This window comes from Cryptotermes secundus, unplaced genomic scaffold (genome assembly GCF_002891405.2).
Source record: "Cryptotermes secundus unplaced genomic scaffold, Csec_1.0 scaffold461, whole genome shotgun sequence".
Classification (NCBI taxonomy): Eukaryota; Metazoa; Arthropoda; class Insecta; order Blattodea; family Kalotermitidae; genus Cryptotermes; species Cryptotermes secundus.
The window spans coordinates 1,019,993-1,032,198 of record NW_019739952.1 but is presented as its reverse complement, the minus strand read 5'-3'; the positions used below and the strand labels follow the sequence as shown (position 1 = coordinate 1,032,198).

Sequence of the window (12,206 nt, the reverse complement as noted above, 5' to 3'; positions counted from 1 at the left end):
ATCTGGCTCAGGATAGGGACCAGTGGAGGGCTCTTGTGAACACAATAATGAGCCTTCGGGTTCCATAAAATGCTGAGAAATTCTTGAGTAGCTGCAGAATTGGCGACTCCTCCAGAAGGGCTCAGCTCCATGAGTAAGTAAGTAAGTAATCTTCTGGGACATAACGCCCTGCAGTCCGTTGAAATTTAACCGAATTTAGGAGGATATACTGCCTCCATCTTTAGGATCGAAGAATAAGCCGAGTAGGTTCTACTTGCCACCTACTTTCACGCTGGTTTCTTGTTCGGCATATTATTCAACCTTGAAGATGGAGGCAATACATCCCAGCGAAACGTCGGTTGACTTTCAAAGGACTACGTGGCGTTATATCTCCGAAGATAGTACTCCTTATAAGAACAGCTGTGAGAACCTCAAATCGTACAATTCACAAATATTTTGAAGACAGACGGATGTCTATGATTCAAATCGGTGTGCAATGGCGAGTTTTTACGATAACGGTGAACAGCTTCTGGGTTCGATAACAGCAGGGAACTGCAGATCTGCTGAAGGGGTACCATGGGTTACTAACCCTTTCCACTTTATTTAAAGAAACCCTGTCCTGTGAACAGGCCTATAGGCCTTGTTTCTATTGTAAAGAAGTCACAAAAATAGTAAGATTTAAGGTTCTCATGGCTGTGACTATGAAAGTTACTGTCTTCTGGAAACGACGCTGTATAATGTGGTATATCGTTACAGACGTTTCGGAGAAACTCTTCTACCCCGAAGAGGGAGGTGGCACGTTCCTCTGAAATGTCGGTAAAGACCTATTAGACTATACGGCGTCACATCCCACAAGACAATTTTAGCATGAAGTTAGTTTTGACTGCCGAGAGATGATGGGACACGTTTCTGATATTATCAAACGAAAAAGGCCAGCTCTTCTAAGCGAGAAAGTTAGTTGACAGCTGACTCTGCTATGCTGCATCAACTGCCAACAAATTTGACGAGACATGGCCATGTGGATGTCACTGGTTCCGGGGGGATGTGAGGAAGAGCAGCCGTGGAATATTATAAAGTATATTGTGTCGAAGTCAAGAAAACGTGGATCTATACAGCCATGCCCCCATACGCCTTCATGGTGTGCTTAATTAGTTAACCACAGGGACAATTTTACAAGCCGCCTCGGTGGAATAGATAGACTACTACAAATTTTTGTTGAGACGTTAGGTTACCTACAGGTAATCCAACGTGAAGGGAAACCGACATATTTAACTGTACAGTGTCCAAAAGTCAATTTGCAAGTCCAAACAACAAATATTCAAGATCTCAGAACAACGATCGGAAACTGCTTCTATAACATTCAGTCGTGAAGGCGGAAGATAACGTATAAAAGATCATGAAAACGGCTCAAGCAGTGTTCAGTGAATACAGAACAACACAGAGTTCTGCTGCGATAGCATTACAAAGGGATTTCTTGGCCACCCTGTAACTCTGTATAGCACGCTGAGGGAAGACAGCTGACTGAGGCTGTGCAGACGAGAATACACGTATACACGAAATGAGACAGCACAAGTGACAGAGGAACAGATATAATTACGTACCAATAAACATCATAATCTGTGTATTTCTTGAAGAAAGCGTCTTCTGGGATGTGGCGCCGTGTAGATCTCGTGTGGTCACCGTCGCGTAAACCTCAAATCTCACTTACTCTTAGCCTGATACTGGAGGGTGATAATATTGGCCACGAGATATCTCGTAAGCGTGGCTGTTAGCCGCAAGGAGAAAAAGAAAAGAATACAACATTTTGGTTTCAAATATTAGGCAAATGAAGGGATAATATTTAAAATCTGACTAAAGAAAATGACTCCGAAAATGTGAGCTGCCATACAAACAGTTATCGTAACTGTTCCGGTGTTATAATGTATCCTGTCATCTGTGCAGTTCTGCAGGCTCATTGCAGCACCTCACAGCAGATAGTGACGGCTCAAGGCCCCTGTCAGGAATGCAGCTGCTGCACTCTGTCGGGATGTGCTAGGAGACGCAGAGTTACATGATGATGATTTCCGATGGTTGTTAAATACGTTCGGCCTGTAAAGGTGGAACCTTTTCCTCCTCCTCCTACTACAATCACAACCTGAAATCACGCAAACTAAAACTGTTTAAGCTCCTGTTAAAGGGGTATTTCATATCTCGCTCCTGCTCCGTAGAAGAATGTATCTTAATAAAAAATTCTAAATTCTAAATATATGCAGTTAGTTACGACGATGGTTCTCTGATATAATTATTATGGAGCAACACTGTATTATCAGACATGTCTGTATGGGTATTTATATTAGACACGAATAATGTATTTGTGTGTAGTTCTACATAAATCCTTGACATAGCTCTATGAAGGATCTACGGACAGAAAGAGAATTATTTTTCATTTTCTCCTATTCTAGTTTCTTCCTTTCCTCCTTATCTTGAAAATGATCCCCCCCGTGCCTACTCTGATTCCGGCGACTAATCTGCATTTAGGGCCGAAGTGGGGCATTAGTTACTTAATTCCTATCTGTCTTCATGACGCAATTACTTTTTCATTAAGCACGATTAATTAGTTGGTTCTACACAGCACGTGTCCCACAGATCTTGTGTTGAAGGACGTCTCTACGTACGCACTTGCTTCACTCTTGCTCGTCCCAGTCGCTGCATACCTGCACCCACATACTGCCTGAGCTGAACACATTAGGCCGTTATGACAGAGTTCACACTGTGTCCATAAGAAATACATATGACGTTTCGGAGGGGGCACGCGGTAGCATAGTTGTTTGAGGCACGATGCCACAAGCCGAAAGGTCATGAGTTCGAATCCCGATAAGGTTATCGGATTTTTATATTACCTAAACCTTCCAGCCGCACTATGGCCTTGGGATCGACTCAGCCTCTAACGGAAATGAGTACCAGGAACCTTTCTTTGGGGTAAAGGGCGGTTGTCGCGTAAGGCTGACAACCTCACCGCCATCTGTGAGCCGAGTGTACAGAAAATGTGGGAGCCTCGACGTCTCACGACCCTATGGGCCTTCACGACCTGTTACAAGGATAGCTTCATCTTTACCTTTTTTATGGTGTTTCTGAAGCTGATTCAGTCTGTATTTTCAGGACCGATCTAAGGATCCAAATTAGTATCATACATTCATCTTAACATTGAAAATATTAGCCAGAAACGTGAAGAGCTGAAATCATTTTCCAGTATTACACTGGAATGTACTGCCTGTACTTTGTATAAACTTCACCAATGGATTCATAATGATGTCACAAACTGTCTTCCTTATAACCGCGAAGGGATTGGAGAACATAATTCAAATAGTACAATATAATAATTAGAACACATGACACGTGGCAGGTGAGGAAATAAGACAGATAAAGCTGTGACAGATGATCACAGCATAGAAACAGTATTTTATGAATATCACATCAAGTGGAAGTCTTGCATCGTTTGTATTGTAACAAGCGATAGCCATAGGCTTTCTTTGTCAGACTATACGTGCCGGCAAACATGCCAATATACTCCTCCAGGATCAGAAGTCCCACATCTGACGCTTCACTGCTGTTTCCACTAGGCAAAAGGTAAAGTTGTCCCTATGCTTAGCTAATTAAGCACTACCCCATGAAGGAGTATGGGGGAGTGGATGTATAGACCCGCGATTTCTTGACCTCGGCACTAGTCGGATGTGACTAGTTAGCTTCACGCACCTGCCGCTTTAGCCCCAGGGAAAGTCCCCGGTACCCATTGTATAGGAGACTGGGTAGGCCCCAGAGCAGGTCTGGACGACATACAGAAGTGAAAATTCTTTCCCCCATCGGGACTCGAACTCCGACACCTTGGTCGTCCAGCCCGTAGCCAGTCGCTATAGCGGATGAGCTTTCGGAACCAAAACCCAGCGGAGTATCGGCAAACATGTTTTTAGAAAGATAGAGCGCCCTGCACAAAACCAAGAAATCCTGTGTACACGCCATAATGTCAGGTCATGCTACAGGAACGTTTTGATTGTTATCGAAAGTGTATCTGTCTTAGTGAGACCGCTGTGCTGCCTGCGTCTGCATGTTAATGACGTAGCCACCATATCGGGGCTCGCTTTATCAAGATATTCCTTATTTCTGGGCTGGCTATTCTTTTCTACGTAAAGACTAATACGCCTATGCTGTTGAAGCTATTACCTGAAGCTGCTCCTTACCGATCCTTATTACTAAGCCTTCTCTGCCCGTCTTCAGGTAACAGGGGAGGGCACACACTGCATAAGGCCTGTTAGATAGGGGCTTTACTTATCAATAGGTTCGCCCTGCCTCCATCTGCAGGTAGATGGAAAGAGTGCCCACCCACCAGGCTGCTCTAGTCTCCATCGTCAGGCGGAAGGAAAAGGGTCCCGACCGTCCCGACTGTGTGAAGCTCGTTAGATAAACTTAGAATTAGTGGGTTTTTGGACTTTGTCCACGGTCCGGTATTCTAAAAACTAGAAAACACAACGTTTCGGAAACTGGATCCGTTCCCATACTCNGGGGGGGGGGGGCAAAAATACTGTGAACCAGTGACTGAGATCAGCTCTTCCTAAGGGACCCAACAGAGCAGATTTCGTTGTCCGCTCACCGGAGGATGGGAAAATATCCAGTTTCCGAAACGTAGTGTTTTCTGGTTTCTATAAAACCGGATGATGAACAAAGTCTAAAATCCCAGTAATTCTGAGTGTTATACACGGTCGTCAAAACCCTTCAGAAACCCTTTGAACCGCTAGATGAAGCTTGTCACTAGACAGAAGGAAACCACGCCTAGTCCGTGGGTCCTTTCATGCGAAGTTATTGTTTATCACGCTGTCTCCTTCTTCAAGTGGACGGGATCTATGAATTCCGCTGCATAAAACCGTGTCTTATCTGTTTCAATGTTCATGTAGGCTACAGCAGTTGGCACACCTGCTTCGTATTTGACAAGTTGCGAGAATTCGAAGCCACATCCGGTTTTCGACTTATTCCTCAATCCCTTCTACGGGTCGGCATAGCTTAGTTCAGCGAGTGGCTACGGTCTGGAAGGTCTTGTTTTCATTTCCGGCAGGAGCAGGGATTTTTGTCTTCACCAGCGTGAGCGGGCTTTCCATCTTGCCCAACTTCCTACTCAATGGGAACCTGAGGTTCTTTCCCGGAGTTAAAGCAACAGGAACCTGGAGCCGACCATTCACCCTCAGGTGACGCCGAAATAACAAAAAATGAGCGGAGATTTTACACTGCTTCCCATCTGTGTAGTGTAGACCGTAGGAACAGCCTTATCTTTGCACGAGTCCCTCTAAAAAAGATGCTGAAATAATTCTTTAAACAGGCCGCGGCCGCTTCCTTCCAACGGAGTTTCTCGTTCATTGCCGTCCTACTATTACGGGAGATGCAATACGTATACAAACAGATGCGACTGCAATGGTAAACGCTGCGAAAATGTGAACACACTGGGTTTCCACCGTAACGCCGGCGGAAGGACATTTAGAGTAAAACAACCTGTTATACTCTTCGTGGAAACGCTTTAAAAAATTCTCCTCTCTGTCGACTGAAATGAAGAAAGTCGGGCAAATAAAAAAGCGCCGTTAAATAAATCAAAAGCGACTCAAGCGGAGATGTTGTTTACTTTATGTGGACTCCCACAACGACATGAAGAATGGAAAAAAAAAACAGAAGTTAATTTGTTAATTTCTTACGCTTGATGACAGTTAACCTGCGGGCATCTGCACTCACCTGAAACAAAAGAAACCAGACATTAGTCAGACTCAACATAAACAGAACTTTCATAGATAACCGTCCTCACATCACGCATGTCGCCATTTACGTCCAGAATGTAATGAAACAACATGAAGACCGAAGAGACATTTCGAGTTGCTGAATATAGTGAACACTCTTATCATAGCGACGACGTGCCATGTTCTGTAAATAAAGTGTAACAGGCATTTATCATTAATACAGACATATTTGTGAATTCATTCGGACAACGGGAGTACGCTACCAAAATTCGCCCTGCAAACAACTGGTCTGGATGGGAACAATACTACTAAGGCGATAAAGACAATAGTAATAATGTCACGTGATTGGGGTGTGGCTATAGAAGGGGTTCGGATTGGTGAATGGATTGACCACTATACACACGACTCTGAACTACAAGCAATTACAGCACTATCGCTGATCTACACGCTTTAGAGTTCACTACAGCACAAAGTTTTCCCTAGTCGTTGCTTTGTAACGGCTCTCAACAATGGAGATTCTTCAGCTTCTGTGCTCACGCTGTTGCCCGCTGTCTAATACTACTAACAACTGAGCTCGTTGCGCCAACTGTCCTGATTATAACATCTCGGCATGGACCACGTAGATAACATTCCGTTTCCAGCAGTACTCTACTGTTTTGTGGGCATTTCTTTCCGCGAGAACGTGTTTACCGAGCCGTTGCCCAGAACGGTCTCTGTTTACAGTCTCGCCACTTGGCAACGGCTCCATACGCCACAATAAGATGAGTATGTAATATGAAAGGAAATGCATACACATTTTTGTTCAGAAACTTTCAAACAAAGAAAACACTTAATATATCTGGGCGTAGGTGTAAGGCAAAACAGTCTTTGTGTGCAAATACGTCATAAAGCCTTAGAGGAGTACGGATGTGAAGGACAACATATTCTTAACTCGGCACCTCTTAATCCAACGAGTGTCCAGTCATCTTCCTGACTCGGCTATTTCGGCTCACACATATAAAAATATTAAAATCTTCCATAATTGGATATTAATGTTCAGGATGGATTCATCTGCTCCATGAGAAGGGGCTTCCATAAAAGCAGGGTTAGCTGAGCGACTACATCAAATGCTCTGTATCATGTAGTGAAGCTACTTATTAGAAATACAAATACTCCAGATGTACGCTTTTGTTTACCTATACTGGCGACCGGAATTCGTAGGAAATCGCAGCCGGTGGCCAATACCCTCATGGCTGCTGGCCGGCGACACCTCTTCTTAGCAACCAGACATACAGACATACCTGAGCTCACAAACGTACAGACCGTCTGAAAGAATCAGTCCAGGTACACTCTAACCAGAAACACTGTGTTCATACCACATTACGGCGGAGAGACGGCTCCTTTCATACTGCGGTCTGTTGGATGATGACACCGTGAAGTCGGGCACGTGGTTAAACGTTTCGGAGGAACAAAACGATTGTAAGCATCTACCAGACTACTCTAGACGACCACAACATGTATGGTCACCGCCGCAAAGACTCAAATCTCAGACAGACAGACAGACTTATTGTGAACGGTAGGTGAGAAAGGAGGCGATAACGGTATATCAAAGCAGAGCCCGTGCGTCTGGAAGCAGTGCTAATCGCTACACCGAGACAGCCGGGCAGGGAAGCAATATTTCCAAGAAGAGACAACAGACTGCTTTCGCTAACAGAAGTCTGGAATTTCTATCCTGTGCGGGTCCTTTGTGGTTGGTTATTTCAAGTCGCTGTAAGCATCGAGACTACACAGCGTCAGATAAGACGATTAATTAGTACTGAATTAGTAGGTATTTGGCACGAACTGACAGTGGCCCAATCGAGGCACTATCCCGATATTTGCATGAAGGGTCTCAGGAAAACCAGGTATCCATGTCCCGTCTGAGATTCGAATCGAGCATTTCCCGAACATAAGTCTGGCGCCTTAACGCTTCACCAATCTGTTGGGTGACAGAAGGCACCAGTGAGGATCAAAGCACAGACCTCACAAAGTTACGGCGTGTTCTGTGGCACCCGACTGAGTAGGTATCTCCTGCCTTTTCACCTGAGGATGGAAACAGATCCAGTTTCCGAAACGCTGTGTTCTTTGGAATACTGGACGATGGACAAAGTCCAAAACCCCAGTAATTCATAAAATCTCAGTGATTCTACCAGTCCCGCTACTGGCACTGCTAGGACGTTCTAGAGTCAACATCAGAGAAACAAGAAACGTACGGAAAGCTCGGGGTAAGTATCCAGTTCGTAGACGGCGACGAGGGATTAATTTAAAACGGAAATGAGTTGTAGGATGTGAATTCGACTAAGTTGGCTTGGTGGCAGTTCCGATGTTCCGAATGGCGACCCGGCTGACCGCTACGTGCAGACAGACCAAAGGAGGAGACACAAGTGTCCTCGAGAAACAGACAGAACTACACTTTGCACATCTTCGAGACATGTTTAGCACTGCTCCTACATAACGCTACACGTTGTTTCTCTAGTGACGTGTCTTGACGTCAGCGAATGTTGGATGCTGCAATGCCCGTTTGCTCTTTTCAAGACTTTCTGCTTGAAACGCGTACTGATACACACTACGTGCATGAAGGGCATAAAATAAGTGGAACCCATCCACAGGTTTCTCTCCGAAACTACTCGGACGAAATCAGTTTCTTCCGTTATGATATATTCAATACAATCAATATCTTTGCATTACATTTGGGTACAGTCTGAAAACATACGCATCAACCTCAAGGCACACAATCTAATTGTCGTCATTAAATTTACAAGCCAGTGTCATGATTTCATTACGACCATTCCATTTGACAAGTGCCTTAAGTACGATGGTTACTCCTCACTCACACAGAGTGTAATACTGGCGCTGGATTTCTGACAGCAGTATTCGAATCCTGTATTCTTCACCCATGGGTGCAGAGTAGATCTGGGGGCTTCAGATGGAATGGGCAGCAGAGGAAAGTGAAGCTGACCATACACGTGTTACTTCCTATAGAATTTACTGTCAGGATCTTTATCTCACGGCCCATGCAGACAGTTTTCAGCATCTGGAAGAGCGAGAGACGAGGAGGGAGCAGTTGACAAGCAAGTACCGGGTGACTTAGTGCCCATCGGACCGCAGCGCGGCGTTTAATTACAATCATCGGAACGCAGCGAGTACTCTCCAATTCAAAACAAATCAGCGGTTCAACCGAGGTTAAAGGATGCCAACAAGGCATGTTAGGGCCATGGAGATGCCCACATAGGGTTGTCTGCTGTTAGAATCCAAAGATTTAGCACTTCTGACAACAAATTCCGCTGACCCAGTGTAGGAACGACCAATACCGCCAATCTCGTGTCCATAAAATCCAGTTTTAATATATTACTCTCCTCTTGAACGGTTTATCTTCTGGAATGCAGCGGCGTGTAAACCGGTTGAAGTTAACCGACGTTTCGGACGAATATACGGATATATTTCAAAAACCAACACATCCCCTTGTAATAACATGAGAGCTAAAAATAGTAACGCTATCCCTGTAACAGGCCGTGAATGCCCATAGGGTTATGAGACGTTGAGGCTCCCACATTTTCTAGACAATCGGCTCACAGATGGCGGTAAGGTCGTCAGCCTTACGCGCCGGCCGCGCTTTACTCCCCAGGAAAATTGTTTAATTAATTCCTGGTACTCATTTCTGTTAGAGGCTGAGTAAAGCCCAGGGCCTAGTGCGGCTGGAAGGATTAGGTCAACTGAAAAAAATCCAGTGACCTCATTGGGACTTGAACCCGCGACCTTCCGACCTGTAGCATAGCCCCTCAACCAACTACGCTACCGCGTATGCCATTTGTAAATCAAGTTCCTCTTACACACTGTAATTCCTCCACTGTCCATTATTTCATCCCAGGGAATTGTTTGGAATGTTTGTTTCTCTCTTCCCTTGTCATAAGGGCTGAGATTGCAGAAGACCACACCTTATTCTTTAATACCGTGAAGACTTGTCTCGTTTGGGGGATGACGCCATGTATTCCGATGAAAGTCAACCGTGTGCGCAATATCCCGCCACAAGACCCCACTAAAACCAGATCTTATTTCTTTATAATTAATTCTGATCTTATCCTCCCATTTACAGCTATCTTCCTAAGCATTTCAAGTCACCTTTCAGATTTTTCGCCGTCTAATTCGTTCTCACTGATTCGGCGAAAAGTACAAATTACGAAGTGCCTCGTTACGCAGCTGTCTCCGCCCTCCTGTTATTTCCTGTCTCACTGGTCCAAACGCGCTTTTCAGCACCTTCTTCTCAAACAGCCTCACTCGGTATTCTTACCTTAGGGTGACAGACCATGCCTCATACTCGCACAAGGTTTGATGATACAGTGTTTTAAAATACGGTATATTGCTTTCAGTTCATTCTTCTTATCATGCATATTAAATGTAATCTTCAGTTTAAATCAGATTTGTGTGTACCACTCACGAGTGCTCGTTCTCCCTCTCTGATTTTACATGAGACAACTCTTCACTCATTTTGCAAACGTTCATTCCCAAGTAAGAACACACACACACTCCGTGGCTTTAGTCCGACTATACCGACCGAGCGACCGCCGTTTGTCGGCGAATTTAGTGCCAACTTTAGCGGATAGAGGGTGTCGCGTGGTCAGCGCAACGAATCCCCGCGGCCGTTAATCTCGGTTTTCTAAACCGGTCCCAAGTAAGAACACCAGCTTTTATTTCCAATGCTATATTTCGTAAAACAAGGAGCCAGCGTAGCGCAGTCGGTATACCGACTGCCTACAGGCTGGACCTGAGGAGCCGGGGTAGCGCCGTCAGTATAGAGACTGGCTACAGGCTGGACCTGAGGAGCCGGGGTAGCGCAGTCAGTATAGAGACTGGCTACAGGCTGGACCTGAGGAGCCGGGGTAGCGCCGTCAGTATAGAGACTGGCTACAGGCTGGACGTGAGGAGCCGGGGTAGCGCCGTCAGTATACCGACTGCCTACAGGCTGGACCTGAGGAGCCGGGGTAGCGCCGTCAGTATAGAGACTGGCTACAGGCTGGACGTGAGGAGCCGGGGTAGCGCCGTCAGTATACCGACTGCCTACAGGCTGGACCTGAGGAGCCGGGGTAGCGCCGTCAGTATAGAGACTGGCTACAGGCTGGACGTGAGGAGCCGGGGTAGCGCCGTCAGTATACCGACTGCCTACAGGCTGGACCTGAGGAGCCGGGGTAGCGCCGTCAGTATAGAGACTGGCTACAGGCTGGACGTGAGGAGCCGGGGTAGCGCCGTCAGTATACCGACTGCCTACAGGCTGGACCTGAGGAGCCGGGGTAGCGCCGTCAGTATAGAGACTGGCTACAGGCTGGACGTGAGGAGCCGGGGTAGCGCCGTCAGTATACCGACTGCCTACAGGCTGGACCTGAGGAGCCGGGGTAGCGCCGTCAGTATAGAGACTGGCTACAGGCTGGACGTGAGGAGCCGGGGTAGCGCCGTCAGTATACCGACTGCCTACAGGCTGGACCTGAGGAGCCGGGGTAGCGCCGTCAGTATAGAGACTGGCTACAGGCTGGACCTGAGGAGCCGGGGTAGCGCAGTCGGTATACCGACTGCCTACAGGCTGGACCTGAGGAGCCGGGGTAGCGCCGTCAGTACAGCGACTGGCTACGGGCTGGACGCCCAAAGGACTCGGAGTTCGAGTCCCGGTAGGGTCAAGAATTTTCTCTTATACAAGTAGTCCAGACCGGCTCTGGGGTTCACCCAACCTCTTACACAATGGGTACCGGGGGCTCATTCCCGGAGGTAAAGCGATCGGGGCGTGAAGCTGACCATTCACCTCCAGCTAGTGCCGCATCTGTACATCCACTCCCCCAATCGCCTTCATGGCGTAGTGCTTAATCAGTTGTTGGTAAGCATTTGCTCTTCCAAACAACGACGAAACGTCACCCGCTTCTTCGGTGGCCGGCCGTTCAAATGCATTAGGGCAAACAGAAACCTGATAGCATGAATTCAACAGCACGATGTTTATTTTGGCAAAACAATGATGAACCGACCAACTATTTATTAATTACGTCATGACAGTTCTGGCGTTAAAAAATACTATTTACGGGCAGCAGGTTGTATTTTCCTCCCCTTAACCAGATCTCCCCTCCGGGTAGGATACTGTGCCCCCCAACCACACACAAAAAGGTAAAATTGTCCTTATGCTTAACTAAGCACTACGCCACGAAGACGCATGGAGGAGTGGAAGCATAGATACACGTTTTCTTGACATCGGCACTAGTTGGAGGTGAGTGGTCAGCTTCACACCCCGGCCGCTTTACCCCCGGGACCCACTGTATAGGAGGTTGGGTGAACCCCAGAGCCGGTCTGGGCGACGTGGAGAAGAGAAAATTCTTGACCGTACCGGGACTCGAACTCCGACCCCTCGGTCGTCCAGGCCTTAGCCAGTTGCTATACCGACTGCGCTATCCCGGCTCCTCTCAACCACACAAACCAAAAGATAAA

General features: G+C 46.6%; 1 protein-coding gene across 2 annotated transcripts in view; it reads right to left on the bottom strand.

The window, feature by feature from the left end:
- LOC111872119 (dedicator of cytokinesis protein 3) overlaps window positions 1–12,206 on the bottom strand; it is a 284,561-nt gene that overhangs the window by 99,673 nt on the left and 172,682 nt on the right. The gene's annotated exons all lie outside the window — the stretch shown is intronic.